This window comes from Tamandua tetradactyla, chromosome 8 (assembly GCF_023851605.1).
Source record: "Tamandua tetradactyla isolate mTamTet1 chromosome 8, mTamTet1.pri, whole genome shotgun sequence".
NCBI classification, from domain to species: domain Eukaryota; kingdom Metazoa; phylum Chordata; class Mammalia; order Pilosa; family Myrmecophagidae; genus Tamandua; species Tamandua tetradactyla.
Window position 1 is genome coordinate 27567453 of NC_135334.1, and position 9820 is coordinate 27577272.

Consider the following 9820-nt stretch of genomic DNA (forward strand, 5'->3'; position numbering starts at 1 on the left):
GACAGCCAAGAAGTCTGAGGCAGAGTGGGGAAGGTGGCAGAGAAAGGTGAAGAAGAAAATAAAAAGGAGGGGTACTAGTGGCCATCTCTCCTGCTAGCAAGGGCTGGAAAGAAAACTTTGAACATTAAGAAGTGCAGGTCCTGAAGAAGAGAGATGGTATTTAAGCCTGAAGAAGGAGGGGTAGGTCAAGGAAGGAGGTCACCTCTCTCTCTGTAGAATGGGACCCCCACTTTAGGGCAGCAGCTTCACAGACTGTAGACACTTTCATCATTGTAGGCAATGTATAGAAAGAAATTTTCTTCACGGTGTTCCTAGTATAGCCGACCTATTGTGGCACTGGTGGGTGGAATGACATTGTTGACAGAGAAAAACAAGGCATCTTCAGCTCAGAAATGAATTCACTTATGGATCAAGAAGTGGAACTGACCAACTGTGAGATCAGAAGATACCAGGTATTTCTTTTTGTCCAGTTCTCCTATTCGAGCTTTGGGAGCCTTCTCTACTATCACTGGGCCTGGCTCTGGGTATTTCTTTCGGATTTTCTTGCCCTCAGAGCCGCACTTCTCAAACAGATGCTCCTCTTTATATGCTAACTTCATCCTCCTAGGGACCAGGCTAGACCTGGCTGGGCTGAGGAAACTTGGGGGGCCAGGATCTAACTGGATTTATTTTTGAAAAATCGATCTTAAAATATCTGTTTTTTAATAGAGAAATTTATTCCATTCATATTTAGTGCATTATACTTGATATTTGTGCTGGTCTGAAATTGTTATGTACCCCAGAAAAGCCATGTTCATGTTTTTTTTATTCCTAATCCAATCTTATAGGGGCAGACCTATTATTTGAGTGAGACCTTTTGATTAAGTTGTTTTCCATGGAGATGCAATCCACCCAATACTTTGCATTCTAAAATATTTTACAATTGCTTTTTATCATATTTTGTTGTTTTCTTTTTTTTCCTCTAATTTTAAAGGCAGTAATTTTGTTAAGACTCCTCTTGCAAGTGACACAAACCCAACTAAACCAAACTTAACCCAAAAGAGGAATTTGTGTCTCATATATGAAAAGTTCAGGGGTATAATTTAGGCAAGGCTGGATCTAGGTGCTCAAGTGATGTCACCAAGAATCTTCTCTATCCTTCTCTCAATTTAGCTTTCCTCTGTGTTTGCTTCACACACTCTTTCTACGAGGAAACAAAGATGATCACCAGAAGCTCCAGGCTCCTATTACATCTATTAAGTAATGAAAGAAAAATGTCTCTTTAGGGAAAGAAAGTGTTTCTTTACCAATAATTCCATCAAAAAGTTAGAGGGATCACAGTTGGTTCCACTGGGATCAAATGTCCGTCTCTAAACCAAATATGATATTGTAAAGGGGAACTGATCTTCTGGTTGGTCTTGTGAAGTCTGAGTCAAACCAAGAGAAAAGGTTGGGTCAGCCCCATGCAAAACATAAGGCAGAGAGTGGAGGAGAGAAACTGTCCCTCAGTTTCCCCTTTTGTAAAATGGGTTATTAAGAGGATTAAATAAATTAATATTGGCAAAGAGCTTAGAACAGTACCTGACATCTTACTTAGAACTTATTAAGCAACTAACAGAAGGGAGAATGGAAATTAGAAAGGGAAAACCAAGAGACATCCACTACGCTTGGCTTGATTGAATTTATGCTCATTCTCTTCCTCATTAATTTTGATGTTGTATTATGCTTTCCATTTCTGTTGTCAATTACTTTCCAATTCCAAACAGCCATAATTACACAGATCATTTCAATTATTATATTAAAATTTTCTTCCTATCATTTACATTTTACTGTACATCTTTTCCCCCAAGATGAACCCTGTGATCCGTAGAGCAGTTGTAATTCTGCAGCCTTCTAATTGTAGTGTTGCAGATGAAATTCCCTTTCATGCATAGACTTCTTTTTCCCCCACTTTGAACTCTTTTAATATTTTTCCTTTACCCTTTGAGGAGACTTAATATTGTAATTTAGGAGTTTTGTTAGGATATTTCTAAGTATGGGTCTATTTAATCAATCCTGGCTTGGTTTTTCTATATCTTTCAATCTGCAAACTCAAGTCTATCTTAAGCTCAGGAGAAATTATCTTCTCCATTGGTTCCTCTTTTTTCCTTCTGGATCTCTTATTATTTTTATTTATTTGTTATTATTGTTTTTTTTGACATGGGCAGACTCTGGGAACCGAACTGGAGTCTATGCCACTGAACCACCATTGTACTACGCTGGGTCTCTTATTATTTAATGTTAGGTCTTCCAGATTTTTCTTCAAGTTGATTATCTTTTTCTTTATTAATTTCTCTCTGGTTTTGACTCTATGTGATGAGGCATTTCCCATGGTATTATAGATCTCTATATTCTCTAACTGATTCTAATCAAATTAGTCCTCAGATGTACTGTCCACGTGCCGCCAGCTTGTCTGCTTGGTTATGGTATCCACCAAACCATTCCACTAGCTGCAGAGATTTCATTCTATATAGTATTCCATTATGTTGTGTACTATAATTTATTTATTCATTCTATAACTGAAGGACTTTGTGCTTTTTTCCAGTTTGGGGCTATTATAAGAGATGATTTGCAAGCATTCTTGTAGATTTTTCCTAGTGCAGATATGGGCATGCATTTTCAAGAGCAGCAGTTTTCAAAATGTAACCTGACACCCACATATAGGGATTCGTAAGACCCTTTAATGAACTCAGAACTTTTCAAATAAACTGAAAATAATATGCTTTTCTTTCACTGTGTTGACAGTTGCTCTGATGATCAGTAATGGTAGAATTGCTGATGCCTTAGCATGAATCAAGGCAGTGACCTTTTGTCCTAGTAGTCATTGTATTGCTTATTGAAATGGATTGCAGTTTTAAAATTTGTCAGTTTCACTTAATAATGTCCTTGAATAGGCAGGGAAAAGTAATAATTTTATTGAATTTTGACACTTGTGTACATGCCTTTTTAATATTCTATGTTGCATCACAAATATCAAATACCTAGGAAATATCTTACAGGGCAAGACTTCTGCAAGGAAAACTCTATAACTTCATTGAGAGACATTGACTTAAGACTGTTTAAGTCTTGTTTAAAGTGGAAAGATATGCCACATAGATAAATTGAAAGATTCAATAAGGTAAATCTTTTGAATAGTTTAAGGATTTTAATTCTGTAAGGATATAGATTCAAAGCACAGGGTTTGGGGATATTTTACATTATTTTAAAACTCTAATGTCTGGCTTAACAAAAGACAGCTGGATTCCTAGGTACTTGATTTTTTTTATCCTATTTTAAATGGTGTCTTTCATAAGTTTCATTTCCTAACTTTCAGTGACTAGTACAAAAAAGTACAACTGTTTTTTAATATTAAGTTTGAACCCAGCAAGCTTACAATACTCTTTTATTAATGCTAATACTGTCAATGCAGATTCTTTTGGATTTTCTAGATGCCCAATAATTTTGCCAGTGAATAATGGCAGTTTTGTTTCTTCATTTCCAATATTTCTACCTTCTTTTTTCTTTCCTTAATACACCAACAAGGATCTCCAGTACAACATTGGACTGCAGTGATTATATCAAACTTCCTTGTCTTGTTCACTATTTTATAAATATTCTACCAGATAAAGAAAGCACCCCTCTATTCCTATTCAGCTACCTGTTTCTTTTTTTAAATTATAAATGCATGTTGCATTTTATCAAATGATTTTTCTGCATCTGTTGTGATTGTGCTGGTTTGAAAGGATGTATGTCCCCTAGAGAAGCCAGGTTTTTTTAAAAAAAATCCCATTTTGTAAAGGCAGAATAATCCCTATTCAATACTGTATGTTTGAATCTGTAATTAGATCATGCCCCTGGAGGTGTGATTTAATCAAGAGTGGTTGTTAAACTGGATTAGGTAACGACATGTCTCCATCCATTCGGGTGGGTCTTGATTAGTTTCTGAAGTCCTATAAACGAGGAAACATTTTGGAGAATGGAGATTCAGAGAGAGCAGAGCAGAACGACATAGCCACGAGAAGCAGAGTCCACCAGCCAGCAACCTTTGGAAATGAAGAAGGAAAACACCTTCAGGGGAGCTTCATGAAGGGAAGCTAGGAGAGAAAGCTAGCAGATGATGCCGTGCTCGCCAAGTGCCTTTCCAGATGAGAGAGAAGCCCTGACCTATTCACCATGTGCTTTCTCACTTAAGAGAGAAACCCTGAACGTCACTGGCCTTCTTGAACCCAGGTATCTTTCCCTGGATGCCTTTGATTGGACATTTCAATAGACTGGTTTTAATTGGGACATTTTCTCAGCCTTAGAACTATAAGCTAGCAACTTAATTCCCCTTTTTAAAAGCCATTCTGTTTCTGGTATATTGCATTCTGGCAGCTAGCAAACTAGAACAGTGATAATCATAGATTTTTTCTTCTTATCTTATTGATAAGGTAAATTACATGGAACAATTTTTCTAATTTAAATCAGTCTTTGCATTCTTGCATTAAATAAAACCTTTATGGTATATGTATTTCTGTTAATTGTTGGATTTTGTTTTAAATTTTTCTTTAGGATTTTTGCATCAATGTTCATGAATGAGGTTTGCTTGTAATTTTACTTTTTCTAAATATTTCTGTCCAATTTTGGAATCAAGATTATACTTAAGTTGGGAAGTAGTCTCTCATTTTTCTTTTGTTCACTGTGTTTGTATAAAGATTTAAGTATTTCATCCATAAATGCTGGAGACTTACTGGTGAAGACACTCTAACCTGGAATTTTACAAACAGTAATATTTTTACTACTATTTCAATTTATTTAATTTAGATAAATTATTAATTAATTAATAATGAATTAAAGTAATACAGAATTATCCATATTTCCTCCAAATTTTATTTATTTAAGCTCTATTGTTGAAACTGTAAATTACTTCCAGCTTTAAAGGATGCTGCAATGCATACATTTATGCGTATCTCTAGGCAAAATTTTGTGTGGTTTTACATTTTAATATATTTTTGTAAGATAAATCCTTACAAGATGAATTTCTCAAGGAGTATGAACATTTTTGAAGTTGTCTTGATCTTGATATCAGGCTGTTTCTTTCCTGAAGAAGCAGCACAGGAGAGAGAAATGTCTTCTCTAACTAGTTATCTGTTGTATAACAAATTACCTCCAAACTTAGTGGCTTAAAACAGCAGCAAACATTTACTATCCTTGCAGTTTCTATGGATCAGAAATTTGGCAGTGCCTTAGCTGGACAGTTCTGACTTGGGGTCCCTCATGAGGTGGTAATCAAGATGTCAGCCAGGGCAGCAGTCACCTGAAAGCCTGACTGAGGTTCCACTCCCAAGGAGGCTCACTCAGGTGCCTGGAAGGCTGGTGCTGATTGTTGATAGGAGGTCAGTTTCTCCGCCCATATGCCCTCTCCACAGGATGCTTGAGTATCATCAAATATGGCGGCTGGCTTCTCCAGAGCAAGCAATGAGGGAGAGAGAGATGAAAGCAGCAATAACTTTTGAGAGCTACCTTTGGAAATTCCACACTGTTACTTCTGCCAAATTCTTTTCTTTTAGAAGCAGGTCATTGATTCTGGCCCACATTGAAAGAAAGGGAAATTAGACTCCACCTTTTGAAGGAACAAGTGTCAAAGCAATTGCGGATATATATATTTAGATTGTTAATCTATTTTGAGTTTATTTTTGTATATGGTAGGAAGCAGGTGTCCAACTTCATTCTTTTTCATGAGAAATTCCATTTTTCTAGCATCATGTGTTGAAAAGATTATTCTTTCCTCATAGAGTGGATCTGACACCTTTGTTGAAACCAACAGATTTTGTACTTTCAGTTCTATTCCACTGGTCTGTATGTCTGCCCTTATGCCAGTGCCAGTAAGTGCCTTTTTAAAAACTTTTTATGTTAAATACTTTCAAACTTACAGGGTTGTTACAAAAATAATATAAATCCCATGCAGAAAACTCCAACATATCCCTACTGCCCAGATACCCAGATGATCAATTTTAACATTTTGCTGTATCTTTCTGTTCACCTATATCTAGCTATCATTTATGTATCAATCCGTTTTCTGAACATCTGATTGTAGGTTATATAAATCATGCCCTTTGAACACTTTCTACTGCCTGTGCATTTCCTAAGAGCAAGGATATTCACTTATGTAACCACCTTAAGTACAGTTTTTTTTTAACTTTTTTATTGTATAGTATAATATATACACAAAGCAAAGAAATAAAAAATCAATAGTTTTCAAAGCACTCTTCAACAAGTAGTTACAGGACAGATCCCAGAATCTGTCCTGGGCTACCATACGATCTTCTCAGATTTTTCCTTCTAGTTGCTCTACAATATAGGAGGCTAGAGGGCTTACAAATTTTTATCATCACAATCGACTTTTTTCCTTCTTTTTTTGTGAAAAATAACATATATACAAAAAAAAGCTATAAATTACAAAGCACAGCACCACAATTAGTTGTAGATCATATTTCAAACTTTGACATGGGTTACAATTCACAATTTTAGGTTTTTCTTCTAGCTGCTCTAAAATACTGGAGATCAAAAGAGATATCAATTTAGTGATTCAGCACTCATATTCATTTGTTAAATCCTATCTTCTCTGTATAACTCCACCATCACCTTTGATCTTTCTATCCATCTCTTTGGGGTGTTTGGGCTATAGCAATTCTAAATTTTTGATATTGGAAGGATCTGTCAATAACATAGGGTAGGGATATGGAACTAGCTGATGTTCTGGAGAAGCTGGGCCAACTAGGAGAGGGAACTATCTGATGTTCTAGAAAGGCTGGACTAGGTTGCAGGACTTATTTGGACCAGGCACCCATTTGGAGATTGTAGGTTTCTGGAAAGTTACTCTAGTGCATGCAACCCTTGTGGAATCTTATATATTGCCCTAGGTGTTCTTATTAATTACACTTCTTTTCCCCCTTTTGGTCAAGGTGGAACTGTTTCACCCCTGGATGTCATGTCCCATGTAAGGGGGAGGGCAATGATTTCACTTGCAGAGTTGGGCTTAGGGAGACTGAGGCCACATCTGAGCAACAACAGATGTCCTCCAGAAGTAACTCTTAGGCTGCCTATAGACCAGTCTCTGCCACCTACATAAACTTCACAGGAGTAAGTCTCATGATTGAGAGCATGACCTATTGACTTGGGTGTCTCTAAAATTTGACACATTATCAGAGGATTCCCTGATGATAAGGTTTAATACTTCCATATTTTTCTCCCATCCCTGAGGGGACTTTGACAATACTTTCTTACTATCACTTAATATACTCTATGATGTATCTAGGCATTACAATAATCTATACAGGATTAAGGGACCTCTTCCTGTGTTTGAATTGTTCAAATGAGCTATACAGATAGGTTGTATTAGATTATGCTCTACAGAAAATTTCATTTCCAGACCAAATAAACCTTTCTTCTATTGGTCTCAAAGAATATGTGTGGTTCTAAAATATAGACACTGTCTTCCTTTCCCCTGTGTTCAAAATTACTTTAACCCCAAACTGTTCGGCTTCGTTCTTATCTCTCAATATCAGGTTATATATATAAAACAGCCTCTCAAACTCCAGAAATAATAATCACCACTCCAGACTTAATGTGTCTGCCCTAAAAACTTACAATCTAGGCCCTGTTTTCTTATAAGCATTTTCTAAAGGTGACCATACCATTCTTGTTGTTTTGTTTCTGGCTTATTTTGTCTCACCAAATGTCCCACATGTTCATTCACATTGTTGTATGCCTCACGACTTTGTTTCTTTTTGTAACACAATCTTCATTCATAAGTATACACCATCATTCGCCAATCTACTTCTCCATCAGTGCATTCTTCAGCCACCTGCATTCATCAGACTTCATGTAGAGCGCCCAAAGTCCACAGTTCATTAACATTCTCAATTTTAGATAATTTCATTGTTCCCAAGAGTAAGAAAACCAGTAAACATACCCTCGCCAAGTAGGAGATCTAAACCTTCTCTTAACTCTTGTCTCTCCCCCCATTATTTACCTCTACTGTTGCTGTGGTAGTGCTGATGGTTTCCTTTTGAACAAAGCTCATAGCATGCAATAGCAGTTTTCCCCTTGTGCCCTGGACTTAAGCACTCTTTATACAAGAATCATATCTTTGAAGTAATTCTTACGAGAACTAATTTATATTTCTAGTGTTAATCAGTGGGACACATTTTGTTCATCTTCAATATGGTAATATTACTTATAGACCCACTAGAGAACCACTTTCACTCTTATCTATTCCCTTATATTGGAGTTCAACCTCATTAGCTAACAGTTCACCCATCTATAGCTTCTATGTATCTCTAAGTCCCCTAAATTCTGTATTATAAACCTCTGATTATACCTTTATGCTACTCATAAAAGTGGAATCATACAGTATCTACCCTTTTGTGTCTGGCTAACTGCACTCAACATTATGTCCTGAGGGCCCATCCATCTTGTCATGTGCTTCAGGATGTCATTTTGTCTTACTGCTGCACAATATTTCATCATATGTATATACTACATTTTGTTGATCCACTCTTCTATTGATGGGCATTTGGTTTGTTTCCATCTTTTGGCAATTGTGAATAATGCTGTTATGAACATTGGTGCGCAAATGTCTGTTTGTGTCATTGCTTTCAACTCTTCTGGGTATATACCAAGTAGCATTATTGCTGGGTTATAGGGCAACTCGATGTTTAGTTTCCTAAGGAACTGCCAAACGTTCTTCCACAGTGGCTGCACCATTATACATTCCCACCAGCAGTGCATAAGTGTCCCAGTTTCTCCACATCCTCTCCAAAATTTATAGTTTTCTATTTGTTTAATAGTAGCCATTCTTTCAGGTATGAGGTGATATCTCTTTGTAGTCTCAATCTGTATTTCCCTCATAGACAATGAAAATGAGCATCTCTTCACATGTTTTTGAGCTATCTGTATTTGCTCTTCAGAAAAATGCTTATTCATATCTTTAGCCCATTTTATAATTGGATTGGTTGTTCTTTTGTTGTTGAGTTGTCTGATTTCTTTGTGTATACAGGAAATCAAACCTTTGTCTGATATGTCATTTCCAAATGTTTTCTCCCATTGTGTTGGCTGCCTCTTCACCTTTTTGACAAAGTTTGTTGACAAAGTTTTCTGAGGTGCAGAAGCATTTGATTTTGAGGAGTTCCCATTTATCTGTTTTTCCTTTTGTTGCTTGTGCTTTGGGTATAAAGTTTAGGAAGCTACCTTCTATTACTAGGTCTTGAAGATGTTTCCCTACTTTTTCTTCTAGAGGCTTTATGGTGCCAGTTCTTATATTTAGGTGTTTGATCCACTTTGAGTTAATTTCTGTGTAATGTGTAAGATCAGGGTCCTTTCTCATTCTTTTGGCTATTGATATCTAGTTCTTCCACGCCCAGTTATTGAAAAGACTGTTTTGTCCCAGTTCAGGGGATTTGGGGGCCTTGTCAAAAACCAGTTGACCATAGATTTGGTGGTCTATTCCTGCCCTCTTGATTCGATTCCATTGGTCAATGCTTCTATCTTTGTGCCAGTACCCTGCTGTTTTGACCACTGTGGCTTTATAATAGGTTTTAAAGTCAGGGGGTGTTAATCCTCCCACTTCGTTCTTCTTTTTTAGGATGCTTTTAGCTGTTTGTGGTCTCTTTCCCTTCCAGATGAATTTGGTAGTTAGCTTTTCCAAATCTTCAAAGGAGGTTGTTGGAATTTTGATTGGTACTGTGTTGGATTTGTAGATCTATTTGGGGAGAATTGACATCTTACCTGTATTTACCCTTCCTATCCATGAGCAGAGAATGTCTTTCCACCTATTTAGATC

At 36.7% G+C, this 9820-nt stretch overlaps 1 pseudogene; it reads right to left on the bottom strand.

Annotated features, from left to right (window-relative positions):
- Nucleotides 1-245: 245 nt before the first annotated feature.
- On the bottom strand, nucleotides 246-599 carry LOC143643307 (gamma-aminobutyric acid receptor-associated protein pseudogene; annotated as a pseudogene).
- Between the last annotated feature and the right edge of the window lie 9221 nt (nucleotides 600-9820).